At 32.2% G+C, this 20185-nt stretch overlaps 1 protein-coding gene across 1 annotated transcript in view; it reads right to left on the minus strand.

Annotated features, from left to right (window-relative positions):
* Positions 1–9281, minus strand: part of LOC120782394 (bromodomain-containing protein DDB_G0270170) — a 192157-nt gene extending 182876 nt beyond the window's left edge. Inside the window, exon 1 of the mRNA XM_040114637.1 lies at positions 8725–9281. The gene's annotated coding sequence lies outside the window, so the exon portion shown is untranslated. The remainder of the gene's footprint in view (positions 1–8724) is intronic.
* Positions 9282–20185: the final 10904 nt, after the last annotated feature.

Consider the following 20185-nt stretch of genomic DNA (forward strand, 5'->3'; position numbering starts at 1 on the left):
TTTCCATATAACTGTATTAGTTCTCGTGGAGTTGCAGCGACTTGTGTTTGCAATATCGTAATTTCTGCATTTGGTGAAATTCCGGAATTAAAACTATTAACTGACAAGTGACAAACAAGCACTTAAATTGTGGAAATAGTGGAAAAACTGCTGTCAATTGACTTGTGAACACGATATGCTTACAATACGTGTGGAAAGGCGCGCGTGTGTGTCAGTGTGTGCGAGTGACAATAATGTGGTGCTAAGCGAACGTCTGTCCGCCTTTTAATTTGATCTGCTAGATATATATATGTACGTATGTATGCATTGGCGTGTATGTAGCTTGTTGTTACGCTTTCGTAAGCACTTTTGCATTACGTTCGAAACGTGCGCTGGTGTCTACGTGACTGCAAACACCAAGCGCCGGAATGAACGTGAACTTAATTGGTGCAAAAATCACAAAATAACGACAATAAAATACAGTCTTTACAATTTGCAGAACAATATGCAAATCTCATATATACATACATACATACTTCCCGAAACGGCAAACTGGCATTCATTCATAGACGCTTGTGCGGACCTGTTAGGTGATCGCATTTATAACTGTTCGTCCAGGCATCAATAGCACTTGCAATAACAAGATGAAAGTGCAAAAACGTTTGTGATTTACAAAGTTCAATATACACATTTGTATAATTTTCTATGCTATTTTATTGTTTTCCTTTATTTCAAAGCTTGTTCAAAAGCAATAAAAAAAAATTCCGCAACTCCGCTTCCGTAATTTCACTCTAATTTAGGTATAATTTGTAGTGCGTAACATTGCAAGATTACATTTTTGTAATAAATTTAACATTTACGTACAAAATTATGTTTTTGAAAAACTTAAAAACAGGTGTCTGGAGATAGCAATACCATTTCAAAGTCTGTGACGAGTTTTTTGGACTTCGCCTACTGAAATCGAATAACATTATTTGAGTTTGATTTGCTTTACACCCTAGACAATTACAGCCATTTGGTGTGCTTACTAACTCTGTCGCATATGTAAATTCCGTCCATATAAAAACATACGGTATATTCGGGAATTAGTACATTAGTTTTTTGAATATCGTTCTGAAATTTTTCACACATTCTTTTCTGCTTAACAAGCTGCTCATTTGTCGAAAACGTTGAAATCGCACCACTGTAGCGTATAGTTGTCATACAAACTGAAGGTTTAAAATCAAATTCTTGTGAAGAAAACTTTTTTTTTGACAAGGTATCTTCAAGAAATTTGTCATATATTACACTACTTAAGGGGTTACATGGATTTACGGGTTTCAAAAAATCGAATTTTTTATTGTCTTATTAAATTCTACAATACCTCTAAAATATTATTATAAATTTTCCAGTTGATCCCAGTAATAGTTTCGGAGATACAGCCTTAAGAACTTGTGCACTCGAGGCTAACAAGGCTAAAAGCACCGTATTTAAACGCGTCTTTCTTGAAACAGTGTTTCTAAATTCGGTTGGCAAGATTTCTCGAGAACTAATCAACCGATCTTCATAAAGTTTTACACAGGTCTTTGATATACAATTCTTAAGGGGGTAGCCTGCTTTAGGAGGCTCAAAAAATCGATTTTTTTTATTGCTTAAATCTGTTCCTAATATATCTAAGAATAACTTGGATGAAGCATATTTTTTGCGATTACAACTATTTGACTAGTTTTATAATCCAAGGTAGCGCTATAATCTTGGAATAGATTATACAGATCGAACTACTATAGCATATAGCTGCCACATAAAGTGATCGATCAAAATGTAGATACAAATCTTTGTATACCCTTTTGTGCTATAGGGAATGCACCTGTTAAAGGTATTATTAGATAAATTAGATATTAGATCTTGTTTTGTGTCTAAAAATAGTGGGGGTTTGTTGAATGAGCCACGTTTTTTAGAAGCAAACTGCGATTTAGAATATTATTCATTGACAAAGCTAATAAGCTACATAAAAGATTTCTAGAGACTAGAGCTCACTGTTCTAACTCAACTGCAAAGCAACTGGAGCATCTGAGTGTTCTTAGCAATTTTTTTCTTATTCTGTCAGATTTATTCTTCTTTATTGGCGTAGACACCGCTTACGTGGTTATAGTCTGTCAGATTTACTTTGATAAAAATTGATTTATAGAAATATATTGCGACTATTTTTCTATAAATTTATGAGATATTTGCATTTGTTAAAACAAATATTCGTTTTTCAGTTACAAAAAGACTGCTAAGTACTATTATACATACATATATGGATTTTTCAAGATAATGCATTTAGTAAGGCCAAAGTTTTTTGTTGATTGATAACTTAGTAAAGCGGAAGCTTTGGTTTGAAGAACAAAATTGTCGATAAAAATATGTTTATATTTATTATTTATTTATTTATTTATTTATAATAATTCATATAACAAAAAGAGTTTTATTATATAAATACATAAACGCAGCACTGGCTACGAGGCCTTCAGCCACACTATTATTTATTAATCATCAGCTTAGTAATAAAAAAAACACTTCGAAAACACACAAAAAATATTAAAAAAAATTTAGAAACATTTGAAGCTTTTGAAACTTTTGGCGAAAGCATACAAGTTCATACCAACAACGTTTTGGCATTAAGTGTACACACGCTAGAGCTAGTAACTTGCTCACCGTTAACTTAAGTAACGTGACCACCTGCCGATAATGCATACACAGGTGGCTAGGCCGAAATGCTCTTATAAACTCAGTTAATAGGCTCGACCGTAATTTTCAGCGTCCTCTTTGCCTTTGCCTAACATTCGCGGAAAGCAAGCTTTCTGATTAGTCTGTAGATATTGCGGTATAGTCGTGTTTATGTGTATATATAATATGTATGTGAATATGTATACTAAATAAAAATGTGTTTGTAGTGCTATATGGCAAGATAACTGGGGTATATTTAGTTATTTTTGTCGACATTGTCTTTGCTAGAGACATTTCAATGATATTATATGTTTAATATTGGGTTGTCGAAAAAGTCTTTGCGTATTTCTAATCAACCTTCAATTTCAACCATTGTTGTGCAACACGAACTGATACAACAACTTAAACTTGACAAATTTCATTGGTGGCTTGCGTGGCATTCTACCCTTTTTTATACAAAAATTTCAAAATATGTATAGCGAATTTCATCATTATTTTCACTCCTTTTTTGAACAACTGTAACTTTTTTTCAACTTTCCCGAATTTAACTGTTTTGAAATGAAGCTTAAAAGCTCACCTTTCCAACACAAGTGGCATAAATGAAAACGCTTTTTAAAAAAATTTTTTTATAAACATTTTTTCCAATTTTCACGTAATATTTTTTAAAAAATAATGCACAGAAAAGAGCTCGAGAGTTTAATTCTCAAATCTTCAACGTCACTGTCTTATTACTCGCTTAATTTATTTAAAATTCGCCGCTGACAAAATTTATCATTCGAATTTGTTTCATAACTTCCCACTACTTTCGAGTTATTTTTGCAAATTAAATTCTATAAGAGCACAAATAAATACGCGTGTATACGTCTGTGTGTATATAGTATGTGTGTATGTACATATATACAAATATTCCTTCCATCACTTGCAAATATGATTAGCAGTTATTGAACCCGAAACTAGCAAACAATTTGATAGATATGCGCATGAGTATGTGTGTATGTGTGCGCACAACTCTTAATAAAAAATGCAAAATAACAAATTATTTTCATTTTGCCATATGACATGTAAAGTAGCTCAACAAATAAGCGGCAATCGCTCTATTATGCGAGCACAGTGAGCGCAAATTCGCTAAACTGTGGAAAAAAGGGGGATGGCGCACGAACAAAGGGCAAATATGCCAAGCAAATATTTACCAAAAAAGTTTTGCTATTGTTTTTATTTGTAGTCAGGTGCCGATTTACGGTCGCCATACACGTCAATTGCTAAGGCGCGCGGACTGGGCTGGTTGTTGCACGGCGAAATTATGCGATAAGCGTACAAAAAGCCCAAATCGCGTAATACATAATACAAGCGAAGTGTGCTTATCATACATACATGTTATATATATGTATATGTATATACATATATGTATGTATATACATATTTATATGTACATATGTATCGTATAAGACATTAGTTAGTGTTATTTCCGCATATGCAGACATTTTTGTGTGCGCCTATATCTCGAACTCTTGATTATTTTGTTGCAGGTCTTGACAAGAGCTGATTACAAGAGTGCTGTGTGCACATAAAATACCCTTTAAAACATAGTTTAACAGGTTTACTATTTGTAATCCCCAATAAATTTTTAGGCTAACTCCTCTACCCATGGTTGAGCGCTGGGTTTGGGAATCCCCAATGAAAGGAAAGAAAGAAAACAGCTTCGGATGAGACTTTGTGGAGCACGGCGTTAACGGTGCCTGCGCCAATAAAGAAAAAGACTTCTAATTTAGCTCGCTTTATTTTCGACTCATCTTTCGCTGCCGCTTCCCCTGCCAGTTTCACATTCTATTGCTTCCACGCAAAAAAATTAATTTTGCGCTTTTGTTTTGATTCCATTTAAGTTTTTTCCTAACAACCGTGCTACCGCATTTAATTTTTTTATAAGTGAATATGTATGTATGATCATATGTAAGCAGTGTCGCATGCCGGCCATATGCGGCAAGCCTGATATACCAGACACATAGTCAGTCAGCCGAGCCTTCAAGCTCTGAAGCTAGTCCGCGTGCGCTCAAGAATCTAAGTCACTCGGTAACTGTGCGAAATATTGGATTTTCGCAAATTTCCTCTGTTCACTCGTACGTACATATGTTTGCATATATACATATATCTATATAAGTTTGTGAGTCAAAATCTGTCTGCGCTTGTCACTGGGTTGTTTGTTTTAATTCATTGTTATTGTTTTTGTGTGACTTTTGTATTATTGTTGAGGTTATTGGCGTGTCGCTATCGAGAGCGAAAGTCAATTGTGCTTGTTTATATATATGCAAGTACACACATACATACATGCATACTTATTTACATTTTTAAGTGCTTAGTTCGTAACAGTTTTTCTGGTTGCTTTCGTTGGTGTCAAATGCAACATTTTAGTGAGGTTAGTGCGGCTTATTAAATTAACTTAAAGCAGCAGTTCGCACTGAGCGATGGACTATTATTAAACTTAAATGCTTAAAGTAAGCATGCTTGTCATAATTATGTCAAAGACATTGCCGCTTGAGGCTATTTCACATGATATGTTATCGCTGGTCATAAGCCTCGCGTAGCTTATCGGTGTGCAGTAAGCAAGCTTTTCTTTATTTTAGTATTCAATTTTGATATTTAGTTTTATAAGATTTGGTGGATTTTTCGTGTCTACTAATAATACCAGAAATTACTACCTTATAGCCCAAGTGTTTACGGAAAATCGCTAGTATTTTTGAAAGCTTTTAGTATAAATCGATAAGCGTTACTTTCTAAAGCTTTTAGGAAAAATATTGAATTGCTGGTATTTTGTAAAGATTTTAAGATAGATAATGACGATATAAAATGAAATATGATTTTTATTAATTTTTTGGATAAAGCAATAAACCAACGAACAATAGATTTCACAAACTTACGTATGTATGTATGTAAGTAAGTAAGAGCGATTAGCAAACCATATTCTTAATTATTCAAACAATTTAAGCTTTTCAAAACAAAAAAAAAAACAAAAAACAGAAAAAAAAATAAATAAACAAGTAAGGAAGGGCTAAGTTCGGGTGTCACCGAACATTTTATACTCTCGCATGATAAAGTGATAATCGAGATTTCATTATACGTCATTTACATATTTTTCAAATACCGTATTTGTGTAAAGTTTTATTCCGCTATCATCATTGGTTCCTAATGTACTATAAGTATATTATACAGAGAAGGCATCAGATGGAATTCAAAATAGCGTTATATTGGAAGAAGGCGTGGTTGTGAACCGATTTCACCTATATTTCGTACATGTCATCAGGGTGTTCAGAAAATATTATATACCGAATTGCATTGAAATCGGTCGAGTAGTTCCTGAGATATGGTTTTTGGTCCATAAGTGGGCGAGGCCACGCCTATTTTCAATTTTTCAACAAAGCCTGGGTGCAGCTTCCTTCTGCAATTTCTTCCGTAAAATTAAGTGTTTCTGACGTTTTTTGTTAGTCCGTTAACGCACTTTTAGTGTTTTTCAACATAACCTTTGTATGGGAGGTGGGCGTGGTTAATATCCGATTTCTTCCATTTTTGAACTGTATATGGAAATGCCTGAAGAAAACGACTCTGTAGAGTTTGGTTGGCATAGCTATAGTAGTTTCCGAAATACGTACAAAAAACTTAGTAGGGGGCGGGGCCACACCCACTTTTCCAAAAAAATTACGTCCAAATATGCCCCTCTCTAATGCGATCCCTTGTGCCAAATTTCACTTCAATATCTTTATTTATGGCTTAGTTATGAGTTATAGGTTTTCGGTTTCCGCCATTTTGTGGGCGTGGCAGTGGGCCGATTTTGCCCATCTTCGAACTTAACCTTCTTATGGAGCCAAGGAATACGTGTACCAAGTTTCATCATGATATCTCAATTTTTACTCAAGTTACAGCTTACACGGACGGACGGACAGACGGACGGACGGACAGACAGACATCCGGATTTCGACTCTACTCGTCACCCTGATCACTTTGGTATATAAAACCCTATATCTGACTCTTTTAGTTTTAGGACTTACAAACAACCGTTATGTGAACAAAACTATAATACTCTCCCTAGCAACATTGTTGCGAGAGTATAAAAATTATAAGTAAGCGCGGCTGGAAATTGCAGTTCAATTATTGGAGAACCAATAACACCTGGATACAAATTGTTACAACAAATCAAAAGATTTCTTTAGAACCGGCATTTGCCATAAAGTTGAAACGCGTTTTTCTCGAAACTGTGTTTTTGAAGTCTGTTGGCAAGATTTCTCGAGAACTACTCAACCAATCTTCATGAAATTTTCCCTTGTCTTTGAGATACAATTATTAAAGACTTGGATAAAGGATTTTTTTTCGATTAGAACTATTTGAATAAAAAATGTCACGAAATTTTCACTGAAATTTTCATGCTTTTGTAAATATGTATACCAGAAATCTAATTTTCAGATTTTTTTTCCTTCGTCCAAGTTTTAAGTTAAGGTTTTAACTAAAACACGTTTTTACTAAAACACTTTTTTTTCACTTTAGATGATCCTGTAAGGGGTTATCCTGCCAACGCGCGCGTATCTTTTTTCCGAGCGGTCACCGGTAATGGCGTCACAGTGGCCGGGTTTAAAATATTTTTTTTCCAAAAATTTCAGATTTCTTTTTTAATAGTGTATGTTTATAACAATAAAAAATTCTAATAAAAAATTTCATTTCATATTTTATATGAGAAAAAATTATTCAAAAAGGCTGTTTTTTACACGAGGAATCACATGTAACCCCTTAAGAAAAACTTACCAGCACTTAGCTGCTTTATCAATAATGGTATCATTTTCTATTCCACATTGAAAAAAAATAAAAAAAAAATTATATCAATGCAAATTGCAAGAAAAATATTTACTTTCTTAGTCTTTAAAAAATAAATAAAAAGTCTTCTACTTTCGCAGCAGACATCGAAACCTTCGCGCCAAGCTCCTAAATTGCCGTATGCAGTTGCATAACTCCTGCACTAGATAGTTAGCAGCACACATGACTGCATATACGCAGACACACGCACATACACGCAAATTGATATATGTTCAAGCATATGTGTGCATATCCGCAACTGCATGCCTGCCTACTTAGCGGCCTATCCAAATCTTAAATTATCAGCAGTAATCTTCTGCTCGCCTATTTGCAGGTGTGTTTGATTGCAAGCGTGTGTGTGCTATGTGAACAGCTCTAACTACAAAGTAGACACATGTCAGTTCTCGCCCGGCTACAACTCCCCACTTGCTGCGCAAAGATAACAAAGCACGACAAAACGAAAAAAAAGTAAAAAAGTAAAAAAAAAACAACAAAAAATATAAATATAAAAACTTAAAAAAGGTAAAGTAAAAAAATATAAGTGAAAACCAAAAAATTATAAAAATAAAGTAAAAAATATATATTTAAAATAAAAATAAAAAACGAAAGAAGTAATTAATTGAAAAAAATATAAAAAAATATAAGTGAAAAACCAGCAACAAAATGCCATCCAAAGCCACATGAAATTCGCTTAAATGTGAAAATTCATTCATACACCCATTTGCTCTGCTCGCTCACTCACCGACGGAAGGCGCGCATATCTGGCACATAGATATGTTTGTTTATTTGTATGTATGTATGCACGTACGTTATCGCGCACACATTCGCATTATGTAATTGAGCAGGAAAAAGAGACAAATGACAAGTGAAATCTACTAGAATATAAAATGTGACTTGGTGAAAAATTACATAAATTATACAATAATTTGCTGTTGCGAACGAGATAACGGCGTAAAAGTATAGCACAACAACAAACACTACTTATGCGTTTGCATGCGTAACAATGACACGCATTTTGCATACGTTTGTAGTTGTGTGCGCACTTTGTATGTAGAATTATTGGGAAAAATATCGAAAAATATATTAAAAAATATCGAAAAAATATATTAAAAAAAATATCATAAAAAAATATATTAAAAAAAATATGATAAAAAAATATATAAAAAAAAAGTATTTGTATAAAAAAATAGCAACAAAAATATTATAAAATTTTCGTGCGCCTACCTTTTTTCCCTTTCGTCGCTGCAATCTGCCGCTCGTGACTGGCGCACCGCCAGCTAGTTACGCCGGTAGTTAATAAATCTCGAATTTAGTTTGCTATTTTATTTGCACTTTGCTGGCCACAGAAAGCCACTTTTGCTTTTATGTAAATCAATTTTGTATATTTTTTAATATTCTTTTTTTTTTGAAAATTTTCAGCCAATCTTCGCAAATGATTACACAATTGCACAAAACACTACGACGAGCAGACACTTGGGCGGAATCTTTCGAATTTTCACATTTTCACACAGACGCTTAACGCGTGACAATTTTGCTGGCATCGTGTTGCCTGCTTTTATTTTCTTTTTTTTTACACACAAATAGCAAATATTAATGCAGCTTGTTGTTGTTGCTTGCACTTTGCTTTTCCTTTTACTTTCGAGTTGTAGTGCACTTTCGTATTATAATATTTATGCACGCTTTTATTTTTCGTCGTTTGCCTTCTTAAGCAACATGTAGCATGACATATAGAATTTATTTTACACAAACATTTTTGTTGTTGTTGTTGTTCGGAATTTCTAAGTTTTAACAACATTTAGCATAATATATAGAATTTAATTTACACAAATTCTTTTTGGTTTTTTTGTTATTCGGAATTTCTAAGTTAAAATTTTTGTATTGGAAAAAATTTGCGAAATTCACTTGCGAACACTAATTTTTTAATTAGCACAAAAAATTTTGTTTTTTTGGATTTTTTGTTTTACAATTTTATTTTCGTTATACAATTTTTTTTTTTAATATTTATGAAACTTTTTTCGGACTTTTTTCGAAACTTTGAATCGGCTTAACTCATGCATTAAAAGTTCGTCGCATAAGCGCAACGCGCACTTGAGGCATTGCACACATTGTAGTTGTTGCGCTGCTGGTAATCTTGGCACAGCCTCTCTTGGGCGGTATGGCGCGCTTGACCCGATCGCGCTCTCCAGCTAGATGCACACCGTTGGCTTTGGAACTACGTGCGCGCGCTTTTGCCACTTGAACCGCGTGTCTGAGCCGCTTAGGTACTTGTTGTTAAAATGTAGGCTTTACCAACAAAAACAAAAACAAAAATCGAATCGCGTATTCACAAAAGCACGCAAGCACCAACACACAGTTGCAAATTGCACTTTCAAAAAGCAAAAAAAAAAAAACAAAATACTAATAAACTTCGTTTACGAACAGTTGACGAACGGTTATATTTTTTCGCGCTATATTTTTTACTAATTTTCTGCTATAATTTGTGTTTTGAAATTTCGTTCATTCTTCGTTAGCGCTTCGTATTGAAAAAGTTGTCGGTTTGTTGTTGTTGTTACTATTGGCTTTGATTTCGCTTTGGACTTCGACTTGTACAATTGCAATTTGATTTTGCCTGTGTCACTTGTCTGCCACTTGGACGCTTCGTCTGCCGCTGCTGCTGCTGCTGCTACTGTTGCTACTGTTCGTACCCCGTTTGTGAAACGCACCGTACCGCTTGGAACGCGTCGGCATACTAATGAGTTATCAGACGACAAGCTGCTCCGATGCGGCAAACCACAAACACACACTCACACTCGCGCGCACACACAAACACTCATACACGCAGACGCTTCACGCTCCACGCTCAGCGTTTAGCATTTGCTCCACATATACACAGCGTCGTCGTCGTCCCAATACCACCACCACCACCACAATCACCAACAACGGCAGCGCCGTCACTACTCACATATTGGGGCGCACTAAGCTGGCAGTTTAGCAGTTTAGTGGGTTGCTGTTTGGCTGCTTGTTGGTGGTCTGTTAATGTGTGCGTGCCTTTACGCACCACCTCGCCACTCGCTCACTCTCGACGCGTGCTTCGTTGCCGCTCGCCTTTTTTTCGGCTTCTTGGCTAATGCCCGAGCGCGCGCGTCCGCCGCATGCGTTGGGCTGGTGGATGCTTGGCTAGCCGGCTATGTTGCTCGGCCGTGGCTTGCTTGCCAGCCGCTGCTAGTGGGTTGTAAGCGTTCGTCCACCCGTTCGTTAAAGTAAATTTCGGCTGTTTGCCGGTGAGTTGTGTAGTTTGTAGTATTGTGTCTTGTTTTTGTTTGTCGTTAGTTATGCTTGCCGAGTGGGTCGATTGGGTGGTGCAGGGCGGTGCGTGTGCGACGAATTTGTTGTAAAAGATGTTAATTTTTTGTGCGGCTGCTGTTGCTCGTGCGTATGTACATATGTAAGTGCGCGCGCGTGTGTGTATGTGCATGCAGGTGAATTGTGTGTGCTGCGCGGCAATTGTTACACTTTTCATTTGCTGTTGTTGCTCGTTTTATGCTCGTAGGGTGCGCGTATGCACTATATGTCGCCCAACTATGCAATTTGACGTCGCCGCCGCCGCTTTATTTCGCGCAAGCCGTTTTATTCGCCTTTTATTTTGTTATTTTCTTTTTTGTTTTATTTAAATATTTTATTTTATTTTACCTCATGCCTCAGCATAACACAATGACACATGCAGTACCCACATTTGCCGGCTAACATGCAACTCTATAGACGCATACGCAGATAACCCAGCAAAGTGTCTTCACCTTTAACGAACTCGCTGCTTACCTATCCACCCGCTACTCGACGCGCCGCTGTGCGCGAACACACATACACACATACATATGTTTAGTGCTACTAATTCCTCAACACTTTAGTATATGTAGGTGTAGATTTGTAAATATGCTCGAAGTTGTGTGCATATGTATGTGAGTAGGCGCTCGTGCATATGCAAATGTGTACGTTTGTGTGTGTTTGGCTGTTGCTACTGTCGGATTTCACTAGAATGTAGTAATGTATCTTGTCAGCTTTTGTTTGTCTGTATTTCGTCACTTTGCTCTTTATTTAATTTAAAATTTTTATTTGTTAATTTGTTGTTGTTGCTGCTACACTTCTTACGAATTGTATCATTTCACAGCGCGCACTGGCTTAGTTTCGTATGTTAAATTGAAAGCGTTTTTGTTTTTCCACCGTTTTCTCGTTTCACTTTTGTACTTTGCATTTTGTTTTTGCTTTGGTTCTTGTTCGGCGCTAGCTTTTTCGTATATATTCAGTACTTGAAGTCTTTAATCTACAAATTCTTTACTTTGTTATGTCCGCATTAAGCTTTTAAGAGTGAATATGTAATTGCTGTTCTTTAGCGTTTCTTATAATAGAACTCTTATTTACTTTTAATGGCATAGAAAATAAATTTTTTGTAAAGTGAGTCAATTAAGTTTAATGTTGAAATTTTTAAAGAAAAAATCGAAATAATTTCAGCAAATATTTTTTTATAATTTTGAAAAAAACATTGACAAAATTTTGGCAAATATTTTTTTTTTTAATTTGAAAAAAAAAAAACATTGATAAAATTTCGGCAAATATTTTTCTGTAATTTTGAAAACAAAAACTCAACAAAATATCAGCGAATATTCTTTTTATAATTAAAAAAAAAACTTTTTTTTTAATTTTGAAAACAAACATTTTGAAAATTTATTAATACTTTTTTTATTATTTTGAAAACAAAAGCTCAACAAAATATCAGCAAATATTTTTTTTATAATTTTGAAAAAAAACATTGACAAAATTCAGCAAATATATTTTTATAATTTTAAAACAAAAAAATTTTCAAAATTTTCAGCAAATATTTTTTTTATTTATTTGAAAGAAAAAATCTACCGAATTTTTTTTTATAATTTTGAAAGACAAAATCTATAAAATATCAAAAAATAAATTTTTTAAATTTTTTCTATTTGAAATATGAATGTCGCAATTTTTATTATTTAATTTATATATGAATTGTTTTTGTTACTATTTTTTTATGATTTTGCTTGATTACTTAATATAAAGTTGTGTTATGGTACAAAGCTAAAAAAGTTCGGTTTCAATTAAAAAAATATTTAATGAATTAATTATTATATTATATATAACAAGTATTGTTTATGATTGATTATTTAAAATATTTTAAGCGTATATTATTTAATATTAATGAAATTATAACCCTTTTTTATAATAAAATTTCAAACATTTGAAAAGGTTTGGTGTTTAAAATAATTTTAAAAAAATATTCCATAAAAAAAAATTTACAGAAACGCTATTTTAAAATTGTCACTATTTCGTTATTTAACTTGTACACAAATTATATTTTTTATAAGTTTTTATATATTTTTTGTTTTTCTTTTTCGGTTTTTGAATGTATGCTTGTGTACTTAGAGTTAGATTTGTATAAAAATTATAAAAATGTAATTTAAAAAACGAAAACTAAAAGAACTTTTATAAATTACTTTTCAGAAATTCAAATTCAAATTGCTTTATTGCAGTATAAAAAAATTATATGTACATATATTCAAAAATTTGATTATATTATAAAATGCCCGACTTATTTCAATATTAAATAATTTTTTTTGTCAATGACAATTTAAATATTTTTTTTTAATTAATTTTCGTTTATAGTAAGGAAATGTTTTTGGTAAAATAGTATTAAAAAAAATTAAATAGATAACAAAATGTAATAAATATTATTTAAATTTAAATAAATTTAATTTTAATTTTTATATTATTTAATTTAATTGTTTTTATTGTTTTATAAAACAATATTATTGTTTTTATTGCTTTTTTCAAAAGTTTTTTTAATTATTTATTTCAGTGGCCAGGAATAATTTTTAATACCTACATATATCTGTTCTTAAAGCGTTTAATTGACATTTTAATTTTTGTATAGACACTAGATTCTGGCCAATTACGTTGAACACTGTATAATTTTTATATAATAAAATAAAAAATCATGAGCCAATTTATAATTTTTAATATAAGTATATAAATAGTATATTTCTAACTTTTCTGATTTATTTTGTTCAGTTTAAGAAGTTTTCTGCTATAATTTTTTTTGCGTGGAATCATTTTTTAATTGAAATTGTTTTTCATTTTTAATTTTTTATTTTTAATTTTCATTAATTTTACTTTTTTTTAACTTTATATTTTTTCCATTTTAGTTTCTTTTTAATTTTTTTTTTTGTTTTTGTTCAATTAAATTTATTTAACTTAACATCAATTCGATACTTATGCCGAGTTCACAATTTAGAATAAAAGTTATTTATTATATGTTCAATTGTTCACATTATTTAATCAAAACTCTCATTGTTAGCGGTTATTTTACTTATATTTGCGAAGTTCCGAAATAAGCGATTTATAAAACTAAAATTATAACATATTTTTCGCACAGTCCTTCCATTTACGTTTAAAAATAATATATTTGAATTTTTCAACAATTTTTTATATCAACAAAATTCACAGAAAAAACTTTTCATTTTTAATTGAAAGCAAAAATAAATGTTTGTTTTAAGTGTTTTCAATCAATCAATTAAGTACTTTATTAAATATTTTAAAACAAGAATAAAAGTAAAAAGTTTTCAAAATTATATATTCCAAATTTTTTAAAAACTTTTTTTTATTAAAAGCAATATAAAACTTTTTTATCAACAAAAAAATTTTTAAAAACTTTTTTTATTAAAAGCAATATTTGAATTTAACAAACCAATTTTTATTTAAAAGCGTTAATTTCGTTTCTTTAATATTTTTTTCTAGCAAACTGATTGATGATTCTGATAAAATATTGTATTAAATATTTTGAACGAGCAACGGCAGATATACAAAAAACAAAATTTTTATATTATTTAGATCATTTTTAAAATTATTAAAATGGCTTTAATATTATAATCGTATTTAAATTTATTTTGCAAGTTATTTTTTTATAAGAGTCACTATTTTAAATATTTCCATAATTATAACATTTATTACATTGTATTATTATCGAATGGAATTAGAAATGCCTTATGCTTAATAAAATGTTAATTTTTAAAATTTACATTAAATGTGGTGAAATAAATTTGCTTGGAATATTTTTTGATAAAAAAAAACATCAGCTAAATATTTTGCAAATATTTTTTTTAACATATTTTTCAAAATATTTTTTTAAAAATTATGAAAAAAATTTCATTCAATTATGAAAAAAAATTGCGGTATATTTTACAAATATATTTTTCTACTAATTTATATACAATTATTTTTTTGCATATTTCCAACAACACAGATTTTTCAAGCATATTCAAGGCGGAGTTAAAAGCTTAATAATTCTGATTCTGTTGTCAGAAATGAAACTCCCTTTTTATAAATGGAATGCTCAAATAATTATTTGCGTTTTTTATAATAATAATTTCCTGTTTTCAGAAAAATTTAAAAATATTTTCCAGCTCATAATTGATTTTTCTTTTTTGATTAATTTTTTCATTATTTTTGTGTTTTTTTACGAACCGAGCACTATTTGACACAAAGAAACGTTATATTCTTGAAAGTTGCCAATTCTGTTAGCTTAGAAATTGTATTTAAAATACATTTTAAACCGTCGCATAACAACAAAAACAACACTCCATAAAATGAAATCCTTTTTGATGCACAACAGCCAAACACACTTTACGCGAATAATAAATGAAATAAAATAACTGCCATTAATGCAATAAATTCAATTTCAAAATAACAGTCCAACTCTGGCGTTAGTTAGAACACTGGCTTTCTGATAATGCAGCTCAGTAGAAAAGCGTAAACGTCGAAGCACTTTACCTCTAACCCATAATTGGAAATTTCGTTTAAAACACATTTACACGCTTGAAATGCCGTAAAATTCGTTACAATGGACTCGTTAGCAATACACATTTAAATTCGGTACACAAACTCCGTACACTTATATTTCACATAATTATTCAACAATTCACTGTGTTTTCACAATTTCATTCAAATTTTACATTTTTCGTAAATTTACAATCAGCATTGCTGTACGTAATTTCAACACAAGAATTCATTTAAGTCAGACACCGATTGACTCGCGCATATCCGCAAAGCGTTGTCATTCGTATGCGTGCTCTACAGCGACTGAACGGCTCCCCAATTTGATGCCTGAACGCAGCCGGTCGCACAGAATATCGGCAGCAATGGCAACAACAGCGGCAGCAGCCGATGACACAGTGCACATGGCCGGCTAGCAGTCAACTGTCAACCAAGCGAATGCATTTCTGTGTGACGCATTCGTGGCATGTTAATTTACAGTGAGACGAGTGCACTTTACAGCGCACTGTAAATGCATGCACATGGCTCTACAGTAGTGTACGCGTATGCAAAAGTACTAACACTCACTGCTCGCTAGGCTTGCAGTTAATGAATGCACTGGCTGTAAACTCTGTGCCACAGCAATGCAATTGTTTAACAGATGCCTAGTTTACAGTGAATTAAGCACTTTGTGTAGAATCATTTTGCTTCAGGAAATTATTTTTTTTTGTAGTAGAAAATTAGTCAAATGTTTTTTATTCTTATGCTTCTCTCTAACCGGCATTTCCCCTATCGTCCACCTTCAGCATGCATTTTAATATCCTATTTGTTGGCTCGGAGATATTGTTAGTCAGTGATAAGACAAGTAAGTGTTTTTGAGGCAGCCACTCATACATAAATACCTCTCAAGATATGCACATACTTGTATGAACATAAATTCATCTATCAAATTCAATCAAATATTTTTAAGATTCCTCATAATACAATAAATGAAATATTTATTATACTACATAGTAATAACATATATGTATGTATGTAAGTGTGTTTGTTTCTAATTAAATTCTACTTAATAGTCGGCGTCCCATTGCCTCTGACGTTAATTGAAAGTAATGAACCATTTGTGCAAATTTATAATTGTACCTATCATTAAACTAACATATTTACACAGATAGAACATACATACATATGTACATACTAGTACTGTTTTTTTTCTTGACTAAAGCAAATTTAAAGATGTACCATTCCCATTTAATGTTTATTTTGCTATTTTGAAAAGTTTCTCATACCTACATACATATGTACATACATATTCCTCTAAAAGTCAAATCGGAGAAATTTAGACACCAGTGTTTTTCACTTCTGTGTTTTGTTGAAATTTTTTTAGTATTGTTTGCTTAGTAAAAATGGTATGGCATATCAGAAGCAGATATTTGAAGATCATTGGCTTGGCGTAATTTTGAAATTTCAGTAATGTCCTTAAAAGCGTGTTTCGTTGCAATGACCATCAAACTAAATCGGTCAAGTGTAGAGAAGTTCTGTGGAAAATTAATTTTATACTTTGTTCAATTTTTTAAAGTGCTTTTGTGTCGTTAGAAGTATAATTAATAGCGTACGATCGAGCTCAGAATACCGATTGTGAGTTTAACTCTTTTCGAACAAAAGTGGAACATACAAAAATATCGATTTTGTCTTGTATTGGACACAGTTTGGTTTACAAGTCTCTGAATATCGTACACGGTATATATTTCCCCCGAGATCCACTCCATTACGCTTAGACACAAACTAAACAGAAAAAACGACGACAAACTAAACAAAAATGGTACATAAGGTAATGATACAGAAAATTTTAAAACAAGTTCTACAAAATTTTGACCTTTCAACGCTTGCTTGGATTCGAGCTATTATCGACGTCAAACGACATAGTTTTAAATTATTTATTATATTTAAATTAGAGGAAAACAAAAAAATGTCTTTTGGTATTTATTATCATTTAATAGACATTTAAGCATCATGGACTTCTTCTGTTAAAAGGTATGAAAATTAAGCAAAGAATTAATATTTTTAAACAGAAAATTGCATTATGTGGGTAAAAAATAGATAGAAATAAATTCTTTCCTTATATACATAATTTTATTGTTTTTTTTTTCAAAATAAAACTTCTCGCTTTAAAATTGACTTAAAACATAAATTAATATAAGTATGTATGTACACATACACACATACATATGTAAATTTTTGTATAATATATGTAGCATCTTTTAAATTATTTTCTATATTTTAATACGAAAAGAAGCAAAATTTGTTTATATAGAATGCTCATTGCCACAAATATTTTATATTATATTATATTAATATATTTTCTTTAATATCATTTTATTAGTCTCAAAATATATGAAACTGTAAAATTTACAACAATTTCCATGTATGTACATACATATACATACATATGTAAAATTATCTGTTGTATCCGTTATCAAATTACAATATTCAAACGCTAATCCGCATTCTTCACCTTTTGAATCATAATCAAAATTTACATTTGAGCAGGAAAAGAAAAAGTACCCAATTTTTATGAGCAGCACCTAAAAATAAATAAATGCAGTAATACTTTTGAATAAAAACAAAAAAATAACTGTACAAATTTGCACTTATGTAAGTGTTGTCATCAAAACTAACATTTTCTAATCAGTTTCTACATTGATATTAACTGTTACTAAATGCAAACGAAAAACTGCAGAACCCACTATGTAAAAATTGCGTTCCATTAACATTGAGTGCTTGTAAACAGATATTATTTAACATTCGCTGTTGAAAGTGCATATAAAACACTGCTACTCACAGCAGCGCTATTACTGCCAACAGCTAACAGTAAAATATACACAACACTGCCCGATAATTTACTTCATTAAATTGTGTTCTGCACACATTAACAGCAGCACTGTTAAGCAACATGTTCGCTTTCAAGTGTGGTGGTGAGAATGTGCTCAACACATGAGAAGGGTTGCTCTCTGCAACACTTTCGCCGCCTACCATTGCATGCCGTTGCCACCAGTGCTGTGGTGAATTTATAAGATTTCCGCTTCCGCATATGGCACCACCACACTACGGTTATCTAATATATACACAGAGGCGACTTTGTGTTGGTGAGAGCGCGCACACACAATCTCTACAGCTGTGGTTTGTTAGCTTCACTCAATCGCATTCATGCATGTATGTTTGTAGGTGTGCGTGCGTGTTATTTACATACGCAAATGTTTTATTTTGAATTGGGCAGAAGACACAAAAACATCAAACACAAAAACAAACAAGCAATTAGGCGAAAACAAATGCGCATACATACATATATACAATCATGTTTTCATATGTATATACAAATTAGAATTTATTTTTTATTGCTGAAATAGAAAAACACTGAAGAGTTGATAAGCTAGACAAGCGCCTGTTGGCGTTGAGGAATTTTCAGCGCCGCTAATGGGAAATTGAGCAATACTGCAAATGCAAAACAGCGGCATCTACTTACATACATACATACACATGTACTAATTATGTGATAGCTTGTAAACAAAATAATTGATTGCTTCGAATCAAATAAAATATTTTAACGCCTTCTTCACTTAGTGATTGACTCTACATATACACATACATATCTATGTACACACATATACATATGTATGTACGTACATACATATATGCGTGTGTTTCTACGCCTCTGTGTATTTGCATACGAGTATATGCCCCTTTTTTGTTATTTGTTTTGCTTTTTTTTTGCAAACTTGGTCATTGAACTCTCCGGTGTCTTACTTTTTGCTGTCACACAAATACATAAATAAGCACATAATTTATAAATATGTATATTTGAAGCATTCATACATACGCATACCACAACCATATGTTCCTGCATACGTTAGCAGAGAATTCCGTTTGCGTTCTGATAACACCTGAATCAAGTGTTTGAATATTACCAGAACAACAACATGCGTTTGCGTTATGTACTAGTAATGTGTATGTGTGTATGTATGTTTGCACGTTTGAAGGTGTATGTGTTCGTATGAGAGCTATAAAGCGGCTAATGCGCGTGGACACGCAAAATTCGGCGAAATGCGTGCTTTTGTTGTTGTTGTCGGCTGCCAACTGTTATCTAACAGCAAACTGATGTTGTATGTTGGAATATTACTATGATCTTGACGAAATTAATGTTTAAATGCACTGTAACCGGTAACGGTGTTACTCATTAGTTTATAGAAAAATTTAAAAATTTATTCAAAACGTAAATTATCAGATTCGAAAACTTTTTGATTATATTTGGTTACAAAGAACAGTCGTTTGCAGAATTACCATGTCAATTAAGCCATGTCCGACCATGGCGCTTAATATGCATCTGCTTCCACTGTCCGTAGATGTATTTACTCGGAGTTTAACAGCAAGTTCTGCAATCAGAATAAATGAATTAGAAGGTTGGAATCGGAAAGAATGTGAACATAGTGCCAGCCTTGTTCAGCTAAACCTTAGTAAATCAGACTATATCCTCTGAAGATTCTATCTCAGTAACCACTTTCGGGTTTGGTTACCCTCTGAATGTAGAAAAAGTTTAATAGAGGAGGAGAATAATACCTCTGTCTATACCGACAGGTCCAAAATGGACTGCGGAGTAGAACAGGAGTATAATTCACGAATCTTAATCTCTTATTCTATCCATCTACCAAACTTAGTCAGCAGTCCCAAACGGAAGTATAAGCATAGAGAAGGCTTGTGGGCTTCTATTGAATACTAAAGGAGAATACAAAATGCAACTATATACACAAAAAGCTAGGCAGCATTGCTAACCTTGTTGACGCCAAGAATTGATTCCCGTATAGTAAACAATTGCAGGATGACTTTAAGC

The sequence above is a fragment of the Bactrocera tryoni genome, chromosome 1, assembly GCF_016617805.1.
Source record: "Bactrocera tryoni isolate S06 chromosome 1, CSIRO_BtryS06_freeze2, whole genome shotgun sequence".
Classification (NCBI taxonomy): Eukaryota; Metazoa; Arthropoda; class Insecta; order Diptera; family Tephritidae; genus Bactrocera; species Bactrocera tryoni.